Raw genomic sequence first — 10,428 nt, 5'->3', positions numbered from 1 at the left:
CAAAAGTCTGTTTTTCAAAGCTGTTCGAGGAATTCTAAGGCACGCTAGAGTTTGGGAACAGTCTTTAGAGGTTTTGGCGGGGGTGGGGAGTGGGAGTGGGGTAGGGTGGGGTAGAGGGTGGTGAGGAGAAGTGTTAAAAAAAGGAAGAAAGGAATGAAAAAAGGAAGAAGGGAAGAAAAAGAAGGAAGAAAATTAAAAACAAAACAAAACAAAAACAAAAACTCTGGAGATGTGGAGACTGGGTCCACTTCACCTGAAGGTGAGGAAAATGCTGTAGCAGGCTGGCGCGCAAGGGCTGCTGGGGTCTGTAGTCCCGACTGCGCCTTAGGGGACGCGCCTGCGCACTGGTTGCGAGCTCGCTCTAGTCGCTGTAGTCGGGGCTCGGGACCGGCTGCCATCTTAGTGGAGGGACTGAGGAGTCGTCGCCGCCCCGAGTCCCGGTAAACACCCGCGGGCCGACTGGGGGGCAGTTCTGTGGTTAGGAGGGAGCTTGGCATGGGGGAAGGCACGGAGAGTGCGAAGGGTAGAAGAGTGCGGCGCGCGAGTCGGAACCCAGAGCCGAGGCTGCTCTTCGCGCAGCCGGTGTCCGTGGGGGGCGCCCGGAGCTCCGGCTGGTGGCCCGAGCCGGGCGGAGGGTGGGTCAGCGGGACGAGCCGGGCTGCTAGTGCCTGGCGCAGGCGCCCGGAGCCCGTGGCCCCGCGAACCCCAAGTTGGAAGAGAGCCGAGCCGAGGCGGACGTGGGCAGGGTCCAGCCCCGAGCCCCGCTGTCGCGCCGGGGGGCTCCTCTCCCGCGGCTCGGCCTACGCGCGGGGCCCGGTGGCAGCGGCCCGCCCGAGCGACGTGGCCCTTTGAGGGGCGGCGGCCGGGCCCACCTGCCACCTGGCAAGCTCTCCCGAGACTTTTCCAGGCTCCCACTCGCGGAGGACCTTCTCCCGTAGCCTGCCTCCCCTTCTAGTCTTTCACTCCCCTCCTCCTCCCATTGTCCCCACTCATGGTGGTCTCGGCCCAGGCCGGCGCCGCCGACTTTTGCGGACGTGGAGCTGTCACTGTCTTTCCTTTCAAGAGCGTACTTTTCTTTAGCAAAGAAAAAAGTAGAGGTGAGCGTATGTGAAGGGTCGAAGCCTCGAAGACATGGCTTTAAAGTAGAAGACTCGAGTTTTCAGACATGGTTCTCTGGGCTGCAACTTCAAAAGAGGAAAATAAGGGTCAGTGCACCCGAGGTAGGCATTGGGCCTAAAGTTAGGTCTGTGACCAGGTGAACTTTCGCAGTACCCGAAGCTGACGGTTCCCCAGTCACTTGTTTTTCTTGGTTGTGTTAGAATCCTCCTAATCTTGAATTTTCTGCTTCGCTCTAGCTGTTGTAGTGAACTTGGCTGAAGGGAGGAGTGTGGAGAAAAGAGTGAAGAGTTTTGGTTTTTTTCCCTTCAAAGTTACAGAACACAACCTAGCCACCCATCATTGTGCTCTTAAGTGTGCTGCTTCTCCTGGATCGGTGAGATCTTATGAAAATAGGTAAAGGCCATGTGTGTTCACTCTCAGGGTTGGCAACTGGTTTGGTTCTCATCTGAAATAAAGTTTTTTTCTGGGGGGCGGTGGCAAATTTGATGAGATTCAGCCTTGCATATCACAGGTTTACTTAAGGCTTAATTTTTCCGGGTTTTAGAAAAGATGCAATTCTCCTTGAATAGTTAGTGTACTTTGTGTGTGAGCTCATGAATTCAGACTTTAGAATAGACCTCAACAAGGATATAATGTGAAACCAAAAGCATGTATTCTAGAGTTGTTTTTATTTTATTTTGAGACAAGATCTTGCTGTATAGCTCTGGAATACACTGTGTAAACTTAGACTGGCATCCCACTTAATTGTATCTTCCTGTCTCTGCCTCCTGAGTGCTTCAGTTACAGGTACATGCCAACACGATAGGCACAGGAGAAATTTTAGATTTGTTGATTTGTGTGTGTGAGCGCCATGACTCGAGTTGGAGGTCAGAAGGTAACCCTCAAGAGTGTTTCCTCCTTTTACCCTGTGGCTTCCAGGGATCAAACTCAGATCAACAGGCTTGCATAGCAAATGCCTTTACTTAATGATCTATTCTGCTGAACCAGAATTTTTTTTGGGGGGCGGGGGTGGACAGAGTTTCTCTGTATAGCCCTGGCTGTCCTGGAACTCACTCTGTATGGAGACAGAGATCCCTCCCAGGTGCTGGGATTAAAGGCCTTCACTACCACTGCACAGTTCAGGAGAGATTTTTTTGTTTTGTTTTGTTTTTTGTTTTTTGTTTTGTTTTGTTTTTGGAGACAAGGTTTCTCTGTGTAGCTTTGGAGCCTTTCCTGGCACTCGCTCTGGAGACCAGGCTGGCCTCGAACTCAGAGATCTGCCTGCTTCTGCCTCCCAAGTGCTGGGATTAAAGGCAAGCACCACCAATGCCTGGCCCAGGAGAGATTTTTAAAAGTAGAGTGTGCAGCTCAGTTGTTAGAGTGCTTGCTTACCATATACAAACCACAGAATTTAAGTCTCAGTAATTGGGAGGTGAGGCCAATGCTACTTGAGACCCTTTTGGAAAAAAAGGGAGATGTTCTCAGGTTTCATTTTTGAGATTGATTTGTAGTTCAGAATTGGTTTCTACCAGTTTATTTGAAAATCTGTCTCAGGTAGTTGGGTAGTCTTGGGAGCTACTGAGGTAAACAATAGTATGGCTATACCAAGGACAGCTCAAAAAGCTTTGAGATAGAAAAGGAAGTGGAAGTGACTAGTGTGGGAATTATTGAAGGAAGTGGCAGGACTGGTCTCTGAAGGCTAGGCTTAGTGGCGTACCAACTCAAGGTCAGCCTGGTCAACATAGTGAGTTCCAGGCCCGCCAGAGCTACATAGTGAGACCCAGTCTTAAACAAAAAAAAAAAATTGCCTATCGTCTGAGTTCTGCCTAGAGCATTGGTTTTCAACCCCTTTGACAAACGTCTATCTTCACAAAACTTTACAGTAGCAAAGTTACAGTTATGAAGTAGCAAAAACAGTTTTATGGTGTGTGTGTGGGGGTCAGCACGACATGAGGAACTGTGTTAAAGGATTGCAGCATTATGAAGGTTAAGAACCACTGCTCTAAAGGATAAGTAGCAATGTGGCAGAGGCGAGGAAAGGGAAGGCAGTGCAGAAAGGAAATACTCAAGGCTGTGTGTCAATGAGACCGAATGTGGGAGAAAAAGAGTTCAGTGAGCAGGAAGCAGAGAGGAGGACAGCATTGTGGGACTCAAGGCCAGAAAGGTAAAAGGAGCTGATTCTAGAAAACTTCTGTGTATAGTTTTGAATTTTATGTTGTTAGAGATAAAGGTTTTTGGGAAAGGCAGTGATGTGAGTTGGTGCTTGTTTTAAAAAGATGGCTCTGGGATAAAAGTGAAAGGGTGAAAGTGACTGTTGCAGAAGTCTCCCTTATAAGTGACAGAGGCTGGCCTTGGAGGTGGGACTAAGGGGTTGCCATGTTTTTTGATAGGATTGTTTTAGGGCTGGTCTGGTTAAAGGGTTCCTTTTCTCTAAGGATATAGTCATTAGCATCTTTGAGAAATAAGAGCTAGATCAGATGCAATCTGGAAGTGAGCTTGAGTTTTGGACTATGTGACTGTCAACACATCAATCCATGTTTGCTCAATGTGTTTTCCTTCTAGTCACAGAAACTTGGTACTTGAGTTTTACAGTTGGAAGAGATTGTCTACTGTATAGTGGCAAATATGTTTTAGGTTGCAGGCCAACTTTGGTTGGAAATAGCTTCTGGAAGTACTTACTGTTAAGGAGGATCCGGGCAATCTATGCTTCAGTGTGAGGTCCTCACCCTCCACCCCACCCCCACCAAAAAGAGTGGATTCTGGTTGTATTAGTTCCCTGGGGAAGTATGCTATGATTTAGGACTGATATCTCTAGTGAATAGTTATCTAGTAGGTAGTCTGTGTGTGTGTGCTTGCACACACATGCACACACCACGTACATACTATTACACTGGCCCAGTCTCTTAGCTTTCTGTTTCTGTTTTTGATGACAGGGTCTCAGTTTGCAGACTAGGCTGGTCTTGAGCTCGCAGAGATCCATCTGTGTGGCCTACATAGCTAGTTCCAGGTGAGCTAGATGTATGTAGTGAGAGCTTGTCTCAAAAGAAGAAAAAGATGTTTTGCCTAAAACTAGTTTTAGTCAGAACTAGAACCAAATGCTGTAACTCTGGTACTCTCCAGTTTACCGAAGTGAGTGTATTGCCACTGTACAAATGTTGTCATAGTAGGAAAAAAAATACTTCTACCTATGCCTATTTACTGTATAGACAAGATATTAATGAATTTTCACCTAGAAAGGAGTTTAGTTTACTCCTTTTGACTCAGGAAGTTGAGTTAGTACTAACAGGAAACTGCCAGTCTCAAGGCTCCCTTCCTTTCTTGTGCCTTACCTCTCTTAGTTTGGGGATTGGTTATAAGAACTAAGGTAAAAGTATTTAAGTTTGTTTTTTCTTTCTGTATTTATAGTGCTTAGCAAATTATGGTTCATAAAAAGCATTCAGTAAAGACATGCTAACTTTTGTGCTGTAAATGATACTGATGTTGAGTCAGTATAGATCAGTAAAGGGCCTTCCCTGATGTGGTGCCCTCATCTGAAAATATTAAGTTGCAGCTTTTTTTTGGGGGGGGGGGGTTTCGAGACAGGGTTTCTCTGTGTAGCTTTGGAGCCTATCCTGGCACTCGCTCTGGAGAACAGGCTGGCCTTGAACTCACAGAGATCCACCTGCCTCTGCCTCCCAAGTGCTGGGATTAAAGGCATGCGCCACCAATGCCTGGCATGAGTAGTAGTTCTAATGAGAAGCTGCCCCTGGCCCTGCCCTCCTCCTCCTCCAGTCTAGTAGTGACCATTGTTGGAGAGCTGCTGCCAGGTTGACTCTATTGCTGCTTTTTAACTCAGAGTCTCAGTGCTTCCCCCAGCCTGTGTCTCTAGGAGCTTCTGACTTGTAGGAATCCACTTTACAGTGACCCTTATGGAGAGAATATGTGTATGTATGTTATCCTTAGTTTGCAAATGTCCATCATATCCAAGTGGATTTTATCCCATACTGTGCAGGAGTCATTTCCTCAGAAGTTTTATCTTCTCTGTTCTGTATAAAATGTCTTTCTTGTAGATTCTTCTTTTTGGGGGGGTGGGAGGCTTTATGCTGGGCAAATAAAGACACTTTTTTTCTTTTTGGAGTTTCCCAAGGTTATCACAGATCTGTTTAACCAGAGTACTTTGTTAATGGACCCTTCTTCTCTTTCAGGTAACATGCATTTCACAGTGGCCTTCTGGAAACAACGCCTTAACCCAAAGAAGTGACTCAACCAGTGAGAATTTCAGGTGTGGTGACATTCCTGTGAGAGACATTTGGGGGCAGTATGGAGCAGAGGGCAAGTCCTGGTCACATAACTGCTGTGAAGAGCTGTGTGGGAGAGGATGTTAGTTACTGGTTACATCAATTGGCTTTTCCCACTTGTGCTGTGTTATAAATATTTATCTTCTTAAACATGTTCAAACATATACATGTGATGGTTAAGAAGTGGAGAAATTGCTGGGTGGTGGTGGCACACACCTTTAATCCCAGCGCTCAGAAGGCAAAGGCAGGTGGATCTCTAAGTTCAAGACCAGCGTGGTCTACAGAATGAGTTCCAAGACAGCCAGGGATATACAGAGAAACCCTGTCTATAGGGAGGGAAAAAAGTAGAAGAATTCGTAAGAATGCAGCATAGTATAGTGTAGAAAACAGAAAGATCTGGGCTCTGATTTTGCACTGACAGTCTGTGTTACTTTTGGTAATTTTCTTAATTCTGCTGGCCTCAGGTTATCTATCTTCTATATAGATATATTGATTCTTTTCTACCTCCCTGGGGTTATTGTGAGGACCAAATAAAACAATACATATTAAATCTTCAGAATCGAAAATAAGGGGCTGGAGATTTAGTTCACTTGCTTGCCTAACATGCATGAAGCCCTAAATTCAATCCCTAGTGATGAATTAATTGGGTGTAGTGGCACAAGCCTCTTATCTCAGGACCATCAGCAGTTCAAGGTTGTCTTTGGCTACATAATGAATTTGAGGCCATCCTGGGTTACATGAGACCTTGTCTGAAAAAAAGGAAAGTAAGAAAATGAATTCATAGTTTAAGACATCTAGATCTATAAGATAGGATCAGTTGATACTATTATTATAAGGAAAACATTACAAGATAGACTCATTTTAAGAGGCCAAGAAAGGGGCTGGAGAGATGGCTCAGAGGTTAAGAACACTGGCTGTTCTTCTAGAAGTCCTGAGTTCAATTCCCAGCAACCACATGGTGACTCACAACCATCTATAATGAGATCTGGTGCCCTCATGGCATGCAGACATATCTGCAAGAAGAACACTGTATACCTTATAAAGAAATAAATCTTTAAAAAAAAATTGAAAAAAAAAAAGAGGTCAAGAAAGAGTAGAGCTGTGTGGATAGTTGCACAAGCCTTTAATTCCAGAGGTAGAGGCAGTTAGATCTCTGTGAATTTGAAAATAGACTGGTTACATGGCAAGCTCCAGATCAACCAGTATGACATAGATAGACCCTGTCTCTTTAAAAACAAAACAGCAGAGAAAGATTAGTGGGCCGGGGGAGATGGAAACACACACACACACACACTGAAGTATTGCATGTGAAACTGAACTATTAGGTGAGGAAACTGAAAGGAATTATAGTCACTACCTCTGAGAAATACCTTCATTGCTATAGGTTTATTGCAGTATTATTATTTACCATAGCCAAGATAATAGAAACATAAACATGTCTGTTGATAGGTAAATGGGTAAATGTGAACTATATTTATATTTTACACACACACACAGTGATGTATATGTGTAATAGGAAGTACTACTTGGCCTTGAAATAGAAGGAAATCTGTCCATTTGGGATAGCATAGATGAATCTGAAGGACATTATGTCAGGTAAATTAGTGCACAGACAGATGTACCATCTCACTTATATATAGACTAAAGTCACTTTTAGAAATGGAGAGAAGGGTGCTACCAAGAATTAGATACAGAAAATGGGGAGATGTTAGTCAAAGGATACAAACTTAGAAAATGAATAAAATTTGAAAACCTGTTGGGCATAGTGGCTAATAACTAATCCCAGCTCTTGTAAGACTAAATTAGGAAGCTTGTGAATTTGAGGTTAGCCTGGGCTATTTGGCAGTGCTTTCTTTCCCCTTATCCTCTTCAAAACCCAGTAATAATAAGAGACTTGAAATTCACTGTAAGAGTAAAATTTGAGCTGTGGAAGTGGCTTGTGTGGTATAGTGTCTGCTTACAAGCATGAGGACCTGAGTTTGGGTCACCAGAACCCACCTAGAAGCTATGAACAGTGGCATGTGCCTATAACCACCTCCCTCCCCCCAAACTGGGGAGTGTGGACCAGGGAGACAAATTTCTAAACTCATTCGATAGTCTGCCTAGAAGAATCAGTGAGAGACAGACCCTGTCTCAAAAACTAAAGATGTAAAACTGAGGAGAGAGCTGGGCAGTTGCTTATGGAGCTAAAGCCATGTAGCTGTGTTAAATGTGCCCTCTTCTCTGAGTCCTTCCTTTTTGTCTTATCTCCTTCTAAAGCATGCTTTTCCTTCCTTCCTTCCTTCCTTCCTTCCTTCCTTCCTTCCTTCCTTCCTTCCTTTTTTTTTTAAGTTACAATTCCCTCCTCGATTTTATCCATGCTGTTGATTGTCCACCACATGTCTAACCTCCATTGCTGAACATGTTGGTTTAAATGGCATGGCTTTTCTCTTCCTCTTTGTCATTTCCCTTTTGACAGATGCTGAAGTTTGCAGCTTGTTCTGGGATTTTTCTTTTTAAATTCTAATAAAATTACCCTTAGGCTTAAAGATAGAAAGCAAGCAAGCTGACATCTGTCTACCTCTAGCCGCTATACTCATGTACACAAAGTACATATATCATATACCACATGCGCGCGCGCGCGCGCACACACACACACACACACACACACACACACACACACACACACACACACACACACACACACACACACACACACACACACACACACGGGGTGGGGGGGAGCGCTACCAGTGAGATGGGGCAGCAAGTAATAAGCACTTGTTGAACAACCTGATGACCTGAGTTAGATTCCTAGAACCCATGGTGGAAGGAGAGAACTGACTCCGAGAAATTGTCCTCTGACCATCTTATGCACACCCACACTCACACATATTCATGCACAATGATAATACTTTTTTTAAATAGAAAAGCTGGGTGTTGTAACATACTCCTTCCTTTAATCCCAGCACATGGAAGGCAGACGCTGGCAGATTTTTGTGAGTTCAAGGTCTACATAGTGTTCTAGGACAGCCAAAGCAGGAGGATCTAGAGTGTAAGGTTATCCTTGTATCATAGCAATTTGAGGTAGTCTGGACTACCCAAGACCTTGTCTCAAAAAGACACACATACACACCCAAAAAGAAAAAAAAAAAAGGAAAGAAAGGAAGAAGGAAAGAGAGAAAGAAGAGAATGGAAAAGAAAATCGTTTCCTGAGGATCAGTGCCCGACCATAAACTTGAGGCTATTAGTTGCCAGTCACCATCATCACCATGTCTTTGCAAACTCATTCATCCTTTGTCTCCACTGTGAGCATTAATGTTTATCATTCTCTCACCTTTTGATTTAGTTTGTGTTTGTGTTAACTAGTTGCCCTATAAATGCTTAAGACAGAACAAGGCTTTGATTGGCTTATGTAAAGGAGTCTCATTTGCTATAATCAGATGCTTGCTTAACTGTGCTTTTTTTGATAGTCATGGAGAGAAAGGAAGGAGATGGTGATGTGATTTGTGAAAGATAATAGAAAGGAAATGAGTACAAGGGAGAGCAGTTAAGTGAGATTGCAAAGAAGTTGTTTCAGATTGTTAGAAGGCATGAAAATGAAATATGTACACTTCATAAGAAGCTGTTATCTGCAATAAAGAAGCAAATCAGCTTCCATTCCTTCAATGATGGCCTATCTTACCAGAAATAAAGAAATTTCCTCAAAAAGAAATGTATTGGAAAAGATTGTTTCTGTTTCCAAATATTTTCAAAATGTTCCTCAGAGTAGCCATTTCACCCCAGTTCCCAAAGCAGTTCTTTTTGGAGAGATACCTGCGAGACTTGTGTTGTAGTTTTTATATTCTGTAATCTTGGGCAGCTGATTTAAATCTCTCAGAGTTTTATATCCCCCCCACCCCTCAAAAAAAAAAAAAAAGATAGGGTAGCTGAAGCTGGCCTTAAACTCACTGTAGCTAAGGACTATCTTGAAATTTGATTCTCCCAAGTGCTGGGATTCCAAGGGTGCCCCCCTCCATCCCTGTCTACTGAAAGTTTGCCTGTGTCCTCTCAGATGCCTTCTTTTCCAGTCTCTGATTATACTTTGTGTTTCATGTGCTGAGTCACTACTTTTGGTGTTTTGAAGACAGGGTTTCTCAGTGTAGCTTTGTAGACCAGGCTGGCCTTGAACTCATAGAGATTTGCCTGCCTCTGCCTCCTGAGTGCTGGGATTAAAGGCATGCGCCACCACCGCTTGGCTGAGTTACTTACTACCTTTTTAGTGCTTTGTTTTCCTCATGGTATAGGACTAATATCAGTAACATAAGATTTTCTAGTATTTACTGTTTTACAAATGAGAAGCCAGAGCCAGCTGTAATCCTAGCACTTGGAGGTAGAGGCAGGTGGATATCTCTGAGTTTGAGGCTAGCCTAGTCTGCCTGGCTTACATAGAAAGACCCTGTTGTAGCACAAAAATAAAAGACCCATAGACAAATCTTCAAGCTTCAAGCTGAAGATCAGAGAAGCAAGGCAGCCAAGCCAGTAGATCTTACCTCTACCCAGCTGAAATGGCAATCCTGTCTCCACAAAGCCTCAGACTCAAAAGGCTCTCAGATCCTGTCTCCTCCTGCCTTTTATTCCTTTCTCCCCCAGCCACATAACTCCTTATTCCACCTGCCTATTGCTGGCATTAAAGGCATGTGATGCCAGATGCTGAGATCACCTTTGGGTGAGCTATTTCTTTTAGGACTGCATCAATTTCCTGTATTCTTTGGCCTTAAACTAACAGAGATCAGTCTACCTCTTAATCCTGAGTCCTGGGATTAAAGGTGTGTACCACCACCTTCTAGCTCTATGGCTGCTGGGATTAAAGGTGTGTATCACCACTGCCTGACATCTATAGCTTGTGGCTAACTTTTGCTTTCTGAATCCTCAGTCAAGCTTTAATAAATCATAAATAATATATCACCAACCTTGCCTAAAAAAAAAAAAAAAGGCCACGTTGTCTTCTGCTTTAAACTTTGGCACAAAGACTGGAAGGAAACAAAGCATAAAAATGTTAGTGGGTTTTGTTATTGTTTTTGAAAGAGGGTCT

General features: G+C 43.9%; 1 protein-coding gene across 3 annotated transcripts in view; it reads left to right on the top strand.

Annotated features, from left to right (window-relative positions):
• The first annotated feature begins 319 nt into the window (after positions 1-319).
• Positions 320-10,428, top strand: part of Itch (itchy E3 ubiquitin protein ligase) — an 86,353-nt gene continuing 76,244 nt past the window's right edge. For 2 of the 3 annotated variants that reach the window (XR_003486471.2, XM_027421405.2), the window contains exons 1-2: positions 320-440; positions 5,283-5,359. The gene's annotated coding sequence lies outside the window, so the exon portion shown is untranslated. Of the gene's footprint in view, positions 441-1,355; positions 1,513-5,282; positions 5,360-10,428 lie in introns of all 3 variants that reach the window. The other variant, XM_027421406.2, reaches the window with a different exon arrangement.

Source organism: Cricetulus griseus, chromosome 6 (genome assembly GCF_003668045.3).
Source record: "Cricetulus griseus strain 17A/GY chromosome 6, alternate assembly CriGri-PICRH-1.0, whole genome shotgun sequence".
NCBI lineage: Eukaryota > Metazoa > Chordata > Mammalia > Rodentia > Cricetidae > Cricetulus > Cricetulus griseus.
This window is presented reverse-complemented; position numbering and strand designations above follow the sequence as displayed.